This window comes from Hippocampus zosterae, chromosome 21, assembly GCF_025434085.1.
Source record: "Hippocampus zosterae strain Florida chromosome 21, ASM2543408v3, whole genome shotgun sequence".
Lineage (NCBI taxonomy): Eukaryota > Metazoa > Chordata > Actinopteri > Syngnathiformes > Syngnathidae > Hippocampus > Hippocampus zosterae.
In genome coordinates this window covers 6247026-6261843 of record NC_067471.1, presented here as the reverse complement: position 1 = coordinate 6261843, position 14818 = coordinate 6247026, and the positions used below count along the sequence as shown (strand labels likewise).

At 42.8% G+C, this 14818-nt stretch overlaps 2 long non-coding RNA genes and 1 pseudogene across 2 annotated transcripts; all 3 read right to left on the bottom strand.

The window, feature by feature from the left end:
- Positions 1-1974: 1974 nt before the first annotated feature.
- LOC127593820 (uncharacterized) lies at positions 1975-3319 on the bottom strand. The gene is made up of 2 exons (XR_007960519.1): positions 2857-3319; positions 1975-2288 (listed from the first exon to the last, which is right to left on the bottom strand). It is a non-coding gene; the product is annotated as an uncharacterized LOC127593820 (long non-coding RNA).
- Positions 3320-3546: 227 nt separating this feature from the next.
- LOC127594093 (adiponectin receptor protein 2-like) lies at positions 3547-8522 on the bottom strand (annotated as a pseudogene).
- Positions 8523-10468: 1946 nt separating this feature from the next.
- Positions 10469-14785, bottom strand: LOC127593821 (uncharacterized). The gene is made up of 2 exons (XR_007960520.1): positions 14572-14785; positions 10469-11013 (listed from the first exon to the last, which is right to left on the bottom strand). It is a non-coding gene; the product is annotated as an uncharacterized LOC127593821 (long non-coding RNA).
- Positions 14786-14818: the final 33 nt, after the last annotated feature.

Sequence of the window (14818 nt, the reverse complement as noted above, 5' to 3'; positions counted from 1 at the left end):
CAAAAAATTCGCCGGAAATCTCAATCGTGATGGCCCAGTGGTCTGAAACTTTGCTTTCGGTTCAGGCGACTCGGGTTCGATCCCCGGGCTCACCTACATAGGTGCATAAATGCAGGTGAGCAGAAAAGGGGACACGAACACGAGTCATCTGAATCCACAGTATAGTCTTCAACCACTGGACCAACTCGGATATGGAGAGTTCTAATTTGGAGGTTATATTTATCCCCAAACTTTGTCACGTTGAGGTGAAATCTATGAATACGACAAAAAATTCGCCGGAAATCTCAATCGTGATGGCCCAGTGGTCTAAAACTTTGCTTTCGGTTCAGGCGACCCAGGTTCGATCCCCGGGCTCACCTACATAGGTGCATAAATGCAGGTGAGCAGAAAAGGGGACTCGAACACGAGTCCGCTGATTCCACAGTATAGTCTTCAACCAGTAGACCAACTCGGATTTGTGAATCCACAATTTGGAGGTTATATTTACTCCCCAACTTTGTCATGTTCAGGTGTAATTTATGAATATGACATAAAATTCGCCGAAAATCTCAACCGTCGTGGTCTAGTGGTTTAAAACTTTGCTCTCGGTTCCGGCGACTCGGGTTCCATCCCCGCGCTCACCTCCATGTGTGCATAAATGCAGGTGAGTAGAAAAGGGGACTCGAACACGAGACGGCTGAATCTAAAGTATGGTCTTTAACCACTAGACCAACTCGCATTTGGGAATTGACAATTTGGAGGTTATACTTATTCGCATTAACAATAGTATTGTGCTCTCCAAAATTGAAAAAGACAGTGAAATTCGACTTTCAATGCCGGAAGTCATCAGAACGGTTGGCCTAACGGTTAGAGACAAACGGTGCGGTCCGGTGAGAGCGAGTTCGAGCCTCACCTCAGGCTCGCATTTACCGAGTTTTTTCTTTCGGGAATTGTTTCTCACATTTATTTTTTTTTACTTTTTCTTTGTTAAATAAAGCTTTTTAAAAAAACAAAAACGTGATGACGTCGTTTAACGAAAACGTATTTAAGCTGCGACTAATTGAACAAGCGGTCTCTTTCCCCTCCAGGCTGACGACCGACTGCACGTCCACATCGCGGCAAGACGACCACAAGGCTTGGCAAGGTGAACGCTCTAACTTTCTTTTTTGTCTTGTCATTGCTAACTTTTAACAATAATTCACATTTTCAGGTTGTTCAACTCTTCCACGGTAAGTCTCCTGCAAGTTTAAATGGCATTGTGTTCTTTTGAACTAACTCTCGTTTTGCTATTCTTTTTCCTTTACAGCGCGCAGCGAGGGTAAGTTGCTCGCGTTTGACAAACTCAACGTTTGAGCCTTCTTTTTCGTCTTTTTATCGCTAAACTTTTGGAACTTTTAACATTAATTCACGTTTTCAGGCCGTTCAACTCTTCCACGGTAAGTCGCCTGCAATTTGCAACGGCACGATGCTCGATGGAACTAACTCTCGTTTTGCAATTTTATTTTTCTTTTTCTCTAGCACGCCGAGAGGGTAAGTTGTCAAACGCTGGCAAATCGAACGTTTTAAGTTTCTTTTTTTACACCCGTCATTGCTCACTTTTTGGAACTTAACATTAATTCGCGTTTTCAGGCTGTTCAACTCTACAAAGGTAAGTCGCCTGCAATTTTAAAAGGCACCGTTTGATTTATTTTATTTTTTTCCAGCGTGCTGAGAAGGTAAGTTGCCAGCGTTTTATTTCCACAATCTAAATGACACCCTGCTCTTTGTTGTAACTGTGCAATTTCTGTTCACAGGCTTGGCATCTTCAAGTGACTGGCCAAATTGACTGTAAAAATGGCTATCTGCGACTTTTTGCGGGGGGATTTAAACGTGCTTACCGAAACTATTTCACTGTCTTTACAGCCCACCCGTTACGCTGCAGGCCACTGCCAAGGTGTCCAGCTCAGCCCTGCTCTCGTCACTGGTAAGAGACAAAAACACTCCTGCGCATACAACTCTGAAATCATGTTTTAATTTTTCAGCACATGAAGATGAGCTTACAGGAGGCTTCGAATTATGACGTGATTCAGGTTGGAACCAAAAACAAAAAGTGTGCAATTTTCTTAATTTTTTTCCAAAATTTGGTGCTTCACACTACCTCATTGCAAACTGCACTCCCCAGACGTCTTAAAAGAAAGCTGAGAGTCCGGCCTCAAGTTGCTGTTTTGCTCCTGGACAAAACTGAAGGAAGGTAAGGACATCGCAAATAACTACAATTCACTCTTTCTGACATCCTTTTTGTGTGTGCGCAGGTCAAACGGCATCCAGTGCTGCTGACGGACAAGACGACGGCAAATGGGGCTGTGTGCTGATTTTGAGCACGCTGCAAAGCAAAAATGGCTAAAGTGAACATTTTATAACACATTTTCTCTTTTGCAGCATCCCCCGAAGTTGCACTGGGACGAATGTCTCTTGGGACCGTCGACGGTACCATTCTGCAGTCGATCTTTTTCGCCAATGATGCTTCTGTTGGAAAAGGGACTAAAAAATGTGATTGTTTCCTCCTTCACTTGCAACAACAAACGTTTGAGATTTGTTTTTTTGTTTTTTTTTTGACTGTGCAGAGAAGCTTCCAGTTGGTGCCATCGTGGAGTCTGAACCATGGTCCCCAAGACTCTGCACCTGCTGGGCAAAGGGTTTTGAAATTGCAGCTGAAATCTTTCAAGTTGAGGGGAGGATTGCCAAAGTTGGCGCCGTCGACGGCACCCTGCAGGTTGAGTCTGGCCTCAAGTTGCTGTTTTGCTGCTGGACAAAACTGGAAGGGAAGGACACCGTAAATGACTTCAATTCGTCTCGCTGATGTCACTTTTGTGTGTGCGCAGGTGAAGGTATCTTGACTTCATCCAGAGCTGCCTGAGGAATAAGACGACAGCGAATGAGGCAGTCTGCTGGGTTTGAGCATGCAGCAAAACAAGATGGCTGACGTGACCATTTTTAACACATTTTCTCTTTTGCAGATTCAGTTTAAAAAGGTAAATTTCACATCCTGTACTAATGTCTTTCTGCTCATGTCCACTAGGCGGCGCCAAAGCAGCTGTTGGCACCAGAAAATCTGAATCGGCATCCCCTCCAGGAAGACGGTGGACAGGCTCAAGTACCATTGATCTTTTTCGCCACTAATCCTTCTGTCGGAAAAGACATTTAAAAAGACTGTTTGTTGTTGCAGGTGGTGGAGCGAACATGACGTCATGATCAACGTTCTGAGGTGAGCCAAGATGCTAAAACTTTTTTTTTTTTGACTGCTGAGAAGCTTTCAGTTGGTGCCATTGTTGAGTCTGCACTTTGGTCACCAAGACGCTGGGCAAAGTTGACCCACATTAAAATTAAATTAAACTGAATTAAAAGCTTGGCGGGTCCATTGCGTACCTCCTGTTTGTGTTCAGGCTTGTCCAGTCTGAGGCCCTCGGAAGCGGTTCGACATCTCCCTGGCTGTCACAGGATGGGTCAAAAAAGGTTGGACATGAAAAACAAATTCTTAGTTTGACTGCAAATTTCACACCGAAGGCCTTCAAGATTTCTTACCTCGGCTCCCTCCAGAAATGCGCTGTAAGCCGGTGTCCTTTTTCCTGGGTCCCCTTCACCAGGTGGCGACTGTCATCCAACACTTGGCTTGATGCAATCGGCTGGAAGAGGTTCCACGATGGGCAGTAAGTTTTGAATGTTTGACAGTTTTCTTAATCCTTCTTTGACGCCATATTGTTTGTTGCACAGAAGCTGAACGTGTGAACACTTGGTCAGAGTCCCAGACAACTTGTGTGGCATCACCTTCTGTGCTGGTGAGTTTGACATTTCAAATTGCATTTCCTGCGCAAGGTGACTCGAGACTCTCCAATCATTTTTGTCTCAGGTTCACGTGTTGGTCCAGCGTTGCTGTCACACAGGCTGACGTCGCCAGGCAACGAAAAGTAGAAGGCTGCAAAGTCATCCAACTTCAACATTTTCGGTGAGTAATATTTTTAAACACTTTTTTGTAACTTTTTTTTGTAATTTTAACGCTAACTTTTTTTTACTTTAACTTTTTTTTACTTTAACTTTTTTTTACTTTAACTTTTTTTTACTTTAACTTTTTTTTACTTTAACTTTTTTTTACTTTAACTTTTTTTTACTTTAACTTTTTTTTACTTTAACTTTTTTACTTTGATGTTTTCTTTAAACATGTAAAATAAAATGAAATCAAACACCTCTCCTTCCTTCATTTAAAAAGTGGGTAGGATTGGGGGTGTGGCTATGCAAATACAGAGCAATCCGATTGGCTGCTGTGAGTGGGCGGGGCTATGCTAATGAGTATAAATTAGCATAACGGGCGTGGTTATGCAAAGCCTGTGGGTGGGTGGAGTTATGCAAATATGTTGTAATACAGCACTGGTTGGTTGAAGTGTGCGCTTGTGGGCGGGGCTATGCAAATAAAATTTCGTGCCCCATTGTGATTGGTTGGCTGGTAATTTGGGGCGGGGCTATGCAAATCGGTGAGCTGGGCGGAGTCTATGCAAATAATATTTACATGCCACCATCTGATTGGCTGGGCCCGGTTAATGTAGGCGGGGTCATGCAAATTATATTTGCATAGTACACTCCTGATTGGTTGGTGCCAGTGTGGGCGGGGCCACGCAAATAAAACAACAAAATTTTGGTCAAAGTGGGCGTGGCTATGCAAATTAATTTGCATGCCGTCTTTTGATTGGCTGCTCCAGGCCAATGTGGGCGTGGTTATGCAAATAAATTTGCATGCTGGGATCTGATTGGGTATGCTAATCGGATGGGGTGGGGGCATGCAAATCGATTTGCATATTAAAATTTCGGACGGGAGGGCGTGGCATATGCAAATAAAATTTGCATGCCACCACCTGATTGGTTCCTCCGGACTTGTGTGGGCGGTGTTATGCGGGGGAAAATTTGCATGCCGCATTGTGATTGGTTGATTTCGGCAATCTTAGGCGGGGTCTGCAAACAAATTTACATAAAAATTCTGGTCCTGCATGGTAAAGTGCGTGTGGTTACGGACGGCAACCGGAATTGTTGGGGTTTTGTCCTGGAAGACGTTTGGCCTCTGGACCGAGCATGTTTCCTGGGTTCATGCGCAAACGCCAGAAAGGACAGCTCGCCCTTTTTGGCCTTGAGCATCAATCCAAGAAGTCTGCTCGGACCAGAGGCCAAACGTCTTCCAGGACAAAACCCCAACAATTCCGGTTGCCGTCCGTAACGAGGCCACTTTAAACTCAAACAACAAGCAGACTCTGATTCCATCCGGACAATATATTGACAAGCACTTTTTAAAAACAATTTCACATCATTTTAGCAATAAAGCTTGACTCAAGTTTAACACCGACACTGGCTGACAGGCAATACATTTAACCCTTGTGCTGCAGTTGATGTCAATTTTATATAATGTGCAATATAAACACAAAATGGATAAATCGCAGTGCTATTTACAATTGTCTTTCACATCATATTATTATTTTTTTTTTTTTATTCAGCAGCCTGACAGCAGTCAGTAGGAACGAGCGTCGGCATCTCTCCTTTTAATTCAACATACAATTTTTAAAAAACTCGTAAAAGTATTATTCCTAAATATTTATTTTACTTTCAACCACTTGACATGTTCAGTGGCATCAGCGCTATACATACACGTCGGGGTTTTTTGTTGTATTTTTGCTCTCTATTGACAATAAAAGCGGTACTCTGCTATGACCAAAACAAATATCGATGTCTATATACGTAAAACATGAATTGGAATATTTCATGTCACACAATTTTTATGCTTTGTCATTGATTTAGAGATGACAACACGCAAAAATCTACCAAAAATTTGTCGAAATTGTAACAAAGGTTAAGCCAGCAGCAGAGGACGCCGTGTTGTCTGCTTGACAAGTATGGACTGCACAACACTGACACACGTGGAAGCTGACAACAACATCACTCACTGCTTCTGAACATGCGCTTTGGAGAAAATGTTGTGTCTGTCATTGTAGATCTTAATTTAACATGAACCCAGGAATGCCATTTCAAAGCGCAGGTTCAGAAGCGTTGACTGATGCCTGTTCAAATGTCACACAGTCCATGAAACTGAGGCCAAAGCTCACTTAAGTGACATCATAGAGCTCCTCAAGCACACCAAATGACGCCCTGGGCTGCTGCTGCTATCTTGTACAGCCTGTCAGCCAGTGTTGTTATGTAAAATGCTGTCGTTTAAAAAGCACAGATGTGCATTTTGGTCATTTTTTTAAAATGCCGACGTTCAGGCAACGGAAGAATGTAAAATAAATCACTAAAATGACCAAAATAGTCATTCTGTCTGGCCTTGTGAATACTTAATGAGTACTCATTGAATATTCAAATTTCGATTACGACGTTAGGGATGTATACTTTGACTCCTTATTGCTGCAAAACAACAAAATGGACGTCTCGGAACAGTTTATATGTTTGAGAGAACACGCGAGAGATCATTAAATGTCTTTTTTTTTGTTTTTACGACCAGCTGACTATTCATTTTTCAGAAAAAGCAACTGTAAACCGTCGTTTACAATATAATTAGCCAGGTAGAGTGATCTATTATTGCGTTCAAAACATTTGTACTCCAAGATTTCTCGCATGATTGATCGTTTTTGACGGTCGAAATAAATTTCCATTCAAAAATCGGATTAGCATTGTATCTCGTTTGATTGTGTACATGCGCCCAATGTTTTGATCGAATCGAGACAAGCTTAACAGAAGACAATGTTTATTTATTTTTTAAAGAGACATATTTTTTTAGGGAAGCATCCAGTGAAAAGGAGGAAAAGTTAAGCACGCGTTACCTTTGCACAACACGTCGCCACTTTTGCACGCAGACAGCCAGCAGCCGACGTGGAAACAACGTTCCTGGATTAGTGGTCGTCTCCTGCGCATTTAAAAAAATCCAAAAATGCCTGATTGAGACAGAAAGTCCCGAAACTAACTTCGCTCACGTGTTTGAAGAACACCAAAAATATGAGCAAACAAAACGCCAAGGAAAACAATGACTCGTTTCCGGTTTTGGTCCGCCTTTTACTTCCGGGTCTCAGCTGCGAGAACTTGATAAAAACATTCTGGACCTGGTTAATATGCGTCGAAAGACACAGGCAAAGTCTTAAATGACTCATCCTTGAAAATAATAATCATAAAAAATATATTTTTTTAAAATTATTATGTCTCCTGTATTTCCGTGCTTGCTCACGCCTTCCGTCGCTCGATCAACACAACCTTTACGGAGCGGCGGAGAGGCAGCCTCCGGGGATGTCAAGCGTGGCCATGAGGAAAAGCAGCTCCATCTGTCCGGTGGTGGTGGCCCTGATGGTGGAGTTAGACGGCGGAACACGCAGTCGGCGACAGATCGCAACAACCTCGGAGGAAGGGAAAGGCGGCGACGTCGGCAGTGACCTGCGCGGACTCCTCGGTACTGCGGAGTGGCCAAAAAAAGTCGCATTGGGACACGGTGATGGCGGAAAGGTCCAGCACGCACACCACCAGCAGGTAGATGAAGCTCGGCTGCGGCGAGCAGGAGAAGGAGTAGTCGAGCCGCGGCACAAAGGAGCCCATGATCAGGAAGGCGATGCCGTTGTAGTCCAGCCTGTTGGACACAAATAAGCAGAAATTTTAAAAAATATGTATATTTAAAAAAAAAAAGTTTTCATCTCCATGCAATTTTTGAAAAAAATTTTTTTTTTCAAAATAATATAAAATAAAATGCTCTCGTAATTATTGTTTTGTACCGTCACAGGCCAGAAAACATGCAAAAATGTTGATTGTCGCTTTCCAAAGGGGAAAGGAGATGCTCGCCAATGGCTTATTTTGACTCAAAACAATCATCAGATATTATTTTCTGTCGAGAGACTAAAATTAGGTGAATGATGAACTGCTTCTCATCAAAAAACAATTCATTTTTTTTGCACCTCCAACACAGACGTGCCGAACCCAAACATTTCAACATATTGTAAATGGATTTGAGCAACAAGTCCCAAAAATGCAAGCATAAAATTTCCCTTTTTCTTATAAGAACAATAAAAAAAATAAAGATTGCTTTAAAAAAAATAATTGAAGTAATGCTGGGTCTTACTTCGAGAAGACCCTGAACACCCCATCAGAGTGGCAGTAGACTATGTGGAAGAGCCACAAGGACAGGCAGAGGATGGCGCCCAGGAAGAACATGCCAAAAGCCACCTTCTCCTGGACCGGCGCCACGAAAGACATGTTGGGTCGGAACATGTACATCAGCCCGGGCAGAGGAAAAATAGGCAACCTCGGGAGCGGGCGGGCGCTGACACAATTTTTCAGCAGGTTGCAGAAGCATCACAAGAAACAAAAGTCAAGCGCGTGCGTGGGCGCCACCTAGCAGGTGCGTCCAGATATTGCCCGTCTCGGTGTGGATCCGGAAGTTGCTCCTTAAGCAGGCATATGACCGTGCAGCAGGAAGTCGTCCTTCAGCCAATCGGGGGAGCACGTCAGGGGATGACGCGCTACCGGCCCTCCCACACGTTGAGGAGGGAACGTGAACCGGGAAGGTGACGCAGTGTTTGTATTTATTCCCAAATTAGAGTGTGTCTACCAATATCCCAAAAAAATGCCGAAAATCTCAATCGTGATGGTCCAGTGGTCTAAAACGTTGCGTTCGGTTCAGGCGACTCGGGTTCGATCCCCGGGCTCACCTACATAGGTGCATAAATGCAGGTGAGCAGAAAAGGGGACTCGAACACGAGTGAGCTGAATCCAAAGTACGTTCTTTAACCAGTAGACCGACTTGAATTTGAAAATTACCAATTTGGAGGTTATATTTATTCCTCAACTTTGACATGTTTAGGTGAAGTCTATGAATACGACACAAAATTCGCCGAAATCTCAATCGTGATGGTCCAGTGGTCTAAAACTTTGCTCTCGGTTCAGGCGACTCGTGTTCGATCACCGCGCTCGCCTACATGGGTGCATAAATGCAGGTGAGCAGAAAAGGGGACTCGAACACGAGTCAGGTGAACCCAAAGTATAGTCTTTAACCACTAGACCGACTTGGATTTGAAAATTCATCATTCGGAAGTAATACTTATTTGTCAGCTGTCATGTTCAGGTGTAATCTATGAATATGACAAAAAATTCGCCGAAAATCTCAACCGTGATGGTCCACTGGTTTAAAACTTTGCTCTCGGTTCAGGCGACTCGGGTTCGATCCCCGCGCTCACCTACGTGTGTGCATAAATGTAGGTGAGTAGAAAAGGGGACTCGAACACGAGTCAGCTGAATCCAAAGTGTTGTCTTTAACCACTAGACCAACTCGTATTTGGAAATTGAGAATTTGGATGTTATACTCATTCGCATTAACAATAGTATTGTACTCCAAAATTGAGAAAGACAGTAAAATTCGACTTTCAATGCCGGAAGTCATCAGAACGGTTGGCCTAATGGTTAGAGACAAACGGTGCGTTCCGGTGAGCGCGAGTTCGAGCCTCACCTCAGGCTCGCATTTACCGAAATTTTTCTTTCGTTAATTTTTCACACAATTCTTTTTTTTACTTCTTTGTTAAATAAAGCTTTTTAAAAAAACAAAAACGTGATGACGTCGTTAGCGAAAACGTATTTAAGCTGCGACTAATTGAACAAGCGGTCTCTTTCCCCTCCAGGCTGACGACTGACTGCACGTCCACATCGCGGCAAGACGACCACAAGCCATGGCAAGGTGAACGCTTTAACTTTCTTTTTTTGTCTTGTCATTGCTAACTTTTAACAATAATTCGCATTTTCAGGTTGTTCAACTCTTCCACGGTAAGTCTCCTGCAAGTTTAAATGGCATTGTGTTCTTTTGAACTAACTCTCGTTTTGCAATTTTCTTTTTCCTTTACAGCGCGCAGCGAGGGTAAGTTGCTCGCGTTTGACAAACTCGACGTTTGAGGTTTCTTTTTCGTCTTTTTATCGCTAACCTTTTGGAACTTTTAACATTAATTCACGTATTCAGGCCGTTAAACTCTACAAAGGTAAGTCGCCTGCAATTTTAAAAGCCACCGTTTGATTTTTATTTTATTTTTTTCCAGCGTGCTGAGAAGGTAAGTTGCCAGCCTTTTTATTTCCACAATCTAAATGACACCCTGCTCTTACTTTATTGTAACTGTGCAATTTCTGTCCACAGGATTGGCATCTAGTGACTGGCCAAATTGACAGTAAAAATGGCTATCTGAAGCTTTTTTTTTTGAGGGGGGGGGCTGTTTAAACGTGCTTACCAAAACTATTTCACTGTCTTTACAGCCCACCCGTTACGCTGCAGGCCACTGCCGAGGTGTCCAGCTCAGCCCTGCTCTCGTCACTGGTAAGAGACAAAAACACTCCTGCGCATACAACTCTGAAATCATGTTTTAATTTTTCAGCACATGAAGATGAGCATACAAGAGGCTTCGAGTGACGTGATTCCGGTAGGAACCACACAAAGTGTGCAATTTTTTGTTTTTTTTTCCCCTAGGGGGAAGATTTCAGAATTTAGTGCCGTACACTACCTCATTGCAAACTGCGCTCCACAGACGTCTTGGAAAAAGAAAGATGAGAGTCCGGTTTCAAGTTGCTGTTTTGCTCCTGGACGAAACTGAAGGAAGGTAAGGACAACATAAAGAACAACAATTCACTCTTTTCTGACATCTTTTTTGTGTGTGCGCAGGTTAAACGACATCCTGACTTCATGCAGAGCTGCCTGAGGAACAAGACAACAGCGAATGAGGCTGTTGGTGTCTGCTGGGTTTGAGCACGCTGCAAAGCAAAATGGCTGACGTGACCATTTTTAACACATTTTCTCTTTTGCAGGTTCCCCCAAAGCTGCACCGGGACGAATGTCTCGCTGGACAGTTTAAAAAGGTACATTTAACATCCTGTACTAATGTTGTCTTTCTGCTCGTGTCCATTAGGCGGCGCCAAAGCGGCTGTTCGCCCCGGAGAACCTGAATCGGCATCCACTCAGGGAAGACAGTTGACAGGCTCAAGTACTGTTGATCTTTTACGCCAGTGATGCTTCTGTTGGAAAATACTTTTTTTTTTTTTAAAAAAATGGATGTTGTTGCAGGTGGTGGAGTGAACATGAAGTCATGATCAACACTGAGATGAGCCAAGACGCAAACAAGCTTTTTTTTTTCTTTTTGACTGTGCAGAGAAGCTTCCAGTTGGTGCCATTGTGGAGTCTGCACCTTGCCCCACCAAGATGCTGCGCCTGCTGGGCAAAGAGTTTCGAAATTGCAGCTGAAATCTCAAGTTGACCCACATTAAAATTTAACTGAATTAAAAGCTTGGCGGGTCCATTGTGTACCTCCTGTTTGTTCAGGCTTGTCCAGTCTGAGGCCCTCGGAAGCGGTTGGACATCTCCCTGGCTGTCACAGGATGGGTCAAAAAAGGTTGGACATGAAAAACAAATTCTTAGTTTGACTGCAAATTTCCCATGAAGGCCTTCAAGATTTCTTACCTCGTCTCCCTCCAGAAATGCGCTGTAAGCCGGTGTCCTTTTTCTTAGGTCCCGTTCACCAGGCGGCGACTGTCATCCAACACTTGGCTTGATGCAATCGGCTGGAAGAGGTTCCACGATGGGCAGTAAGTTTTGAATGCTTGACAGTTTTCTTAATCCCTTCTTTGACGCCATATTGTTTGTTGCACAGGAACTGAACGTGCGAGCACTTGGTCAGAGTCCCCGACAACTTGTGTGGCACCACCTTCTGTGCTGGTGAGTTTGATCAGATTTGAAATTGCATTTCCTGCACAAGGTGACTCGAGACTCGCCAATCTCATTTTTGTCTCAGGTCCACGTGTTGGTCCAGCTCTGCTGTCACAGGCTGACTTCGCCAGGCAACGAAATGTAGAAGGCTACAAAATCTTCCAACTTCGACATTTTCGGTGAGTAATATTTTTAAACACTTTTGTATTTTTTTAACCAATTTTTTTTGTAATTTTAACGCTAACTTTTTTTTACTTTAACTTTTTTTTACTTTAACTTTTTTTTACTTTAACTTTTTTTTACTTTAACTTTTTTTTACTTTAACTTTTTTTTACTTTAACTTTTTTTTACTTTAACTTTTTTTTACTTTAACTTTTTTTTACTTTAACTTTTTTTTACTTTAACTTTTTTTTACTTTAACTTTTTTTTACTTTGATGTTTTCTTTAAACATGAAAAATAAAATAAACACACCTCTCGACTTCCTTCATTTAAAAAAGGGGGGTAGGATTGGGGGTGTGGCTATGCAAATACGTGGCAATCCGATTGGCTGCCGTGAGTGGGCGGGGCTATTGTAATGAGTATAAATTAGCATAATGGGAGTGGTTATGCGAATCCTGTGGGTGGGTGGGGTTATGCAAATATGTTGTAATACAGCACTGATTGGTTGAAGTGGGCGCTTGTGGGCGGGGCTATGCAAATAAAATTTCGTGCCCCATTGTGATTGGTTGGCTGGTAATTTGGGGCGGGGCTATGCAAATCGGCGAGCTGGGCGGGGTCTATGCAAATAAAATTTACATGCCGCCATCTGATTGGCTGGACCCGGTTAATGTAGGCGGGGTCATGCAAATTATATTGGCATTGTACACTCCTGATTGGCTGGTGCCAGTGTGGGCGGGGCCACGCAAATAAAACACTGAAAATTTGGTCAAAGTGGGCATGGCTATGCAAATTAATTTGCATGCCGTCTTTTGATTGGCTGCTCCAGGCCATTGTGGGCGCGGCTATGCAAATACATTTGCATGCCGGTGTCTGATTGGGTATGCTAATCAGGTAGGGGTGGGGGCATGCAAATCGATTTGCATATTAAAATTTGGGGCGACTGGGCGTGGCATATGCAAATAAAATTTGCATGCCGCAACCTGATTGGTTTCTCCGGACTTGTGTGGGCGGGGTTATGCGGGAAAAAATTTGCATGCCGCATTGTGATTGGTTGATTTCGGCAATCTTGGGCGGGGTCTGCAAACAAATTTACATCAAAATTTCTGGTCCTGCATGGTAAAGTGCGTGTGGTTACGGACGCAAACGCCAGAAAGGACAGCTCGCCCTTTTTGGCCTTGAGCATCAATCCAAGAAGTCTGCTCGGACCAGAGGCCAAACGTCTTCCAGGACAAAACCCCAACAACTCCGGTTGCCGTCCATAACAAGGCCGCTTTAATTAAACTCAGTGAGACACAAAACACGCAGATCATCATTTTAGCAACAAAGCTTGACTCAAGTTTAACACCGACACTGGCTGACAGGCAATACATTTAACCCTTGTGCTGCAGTTGATGTAAATAAATTTATATAATGTGCAATAAATACACAAAATGGATAAATCGCAGTGCTATTTACAATTGTCTTTCACATCATATTATTATTATTATTATTCAGCAGCCTGACAGCAGTCAGTAGGAACGAGCATCGGCATCTCTCCTTTTAATTCAACATAGAATTTTTTAAAAACTCATAAAAGTATTTTTCCTAAATATTTATTTTACTTTCAACCACTTGACATGTTCAGTGGCATCAGCGCTATACATGCACGTCAGGGTTTTTTGTTGTTGTTGTTGTATTTTTGCTCTCTACGGACAATAAAAGCGGTACTGTGCCATGACCAAAACAAATATCGATGTCTATATACATAAAACATGAATTGGAATATTTCAGGTCACACAATTTTTATGCTTTGTCATTGATTTAGAGATGACAACACGCAAAAATCTACAAAAAAATTGTCCAGATTGTAACAAAGGTTAAGCCAGCAGCAGAGGACGCCGTGTTGTCTGCTTGACAACCATGGACTGCACAACACTGACACACGTGGAAGCTGACAACAACATCACTCACTGCTTCTGAACATGCGCTTTGGAGAAAATGTTGTGTCTGTCATTGTAGATATTAATTTAACATGAACCCAGGAATCCCATTTCAAAGCACAGGTTCAGAAGCGTTGACTGATGCCTGTTCAAATGTCACACAGTCCATGAAACTGAGGCCAAAGCTCACTTAAGTGACATCATAGAGCTCGTCAAGCACACCAAATGACGCCCTGGGCTACTGCTGCTATCTTGTACAGCCTGTCAGCCAGTGTTGTTATGTCTAACGCAATCGTTTGAAAAGCACAGATGTGCATTTTGGTCATTTTTTTAAATGCCGACGTTCAGGCAACCGAACAATGTAAAATAAATCAGTAAAATGACCAAAATAGTCATTCTGTCTGGCCTTGTGCATACTTAATGACTACTCATTGAATATTCAAATTTCGATTACGACGTTAGGGATGTATACTTTGACTCCTTATTGCTGCAAAACAACAAAATGGACGTCTCGGGACGGTTTATATATTTTAGAGAACACGCAAGAGATCATTAAATGTCATATTTTTGGTTTTTCCGACCTGTTTTTGCGATCATTTTTGACGGTCGAAATAAATTTCCATCAAAAAATCGGATTAGCATTATATCTCGTTTGATTGTGTAGATGCGCCCAATATTTTGACCGAATCGAGACAAGCTTAAAGAAGACAATGTTTATTTATTTTTTAAAGAGACAAATATTTTTTAGGGAAACATCTAGTGAAAAGGAGGAAAAGTTAAGCACGCGTTACCTTTGCACAACACGTCGCCACTTTTGCACGCAGACAGCCAGCAGCCGACGCGGAGACAACGTTCCTGGACAGTGGTCGTCTCCTGCACATTTAAAAAAAAATCCAAAAATGCCTGACTTAGACCGAAAGTCCCTAAACTAACTAACTTACGTGTTCGAATAACACCAAAAATATGAGCAACCAAAACGCCGAGTCAAACAATGACTCGTTTCCGGTTTTGGGCCGCCTTTTACTTCCGGGTCACAGC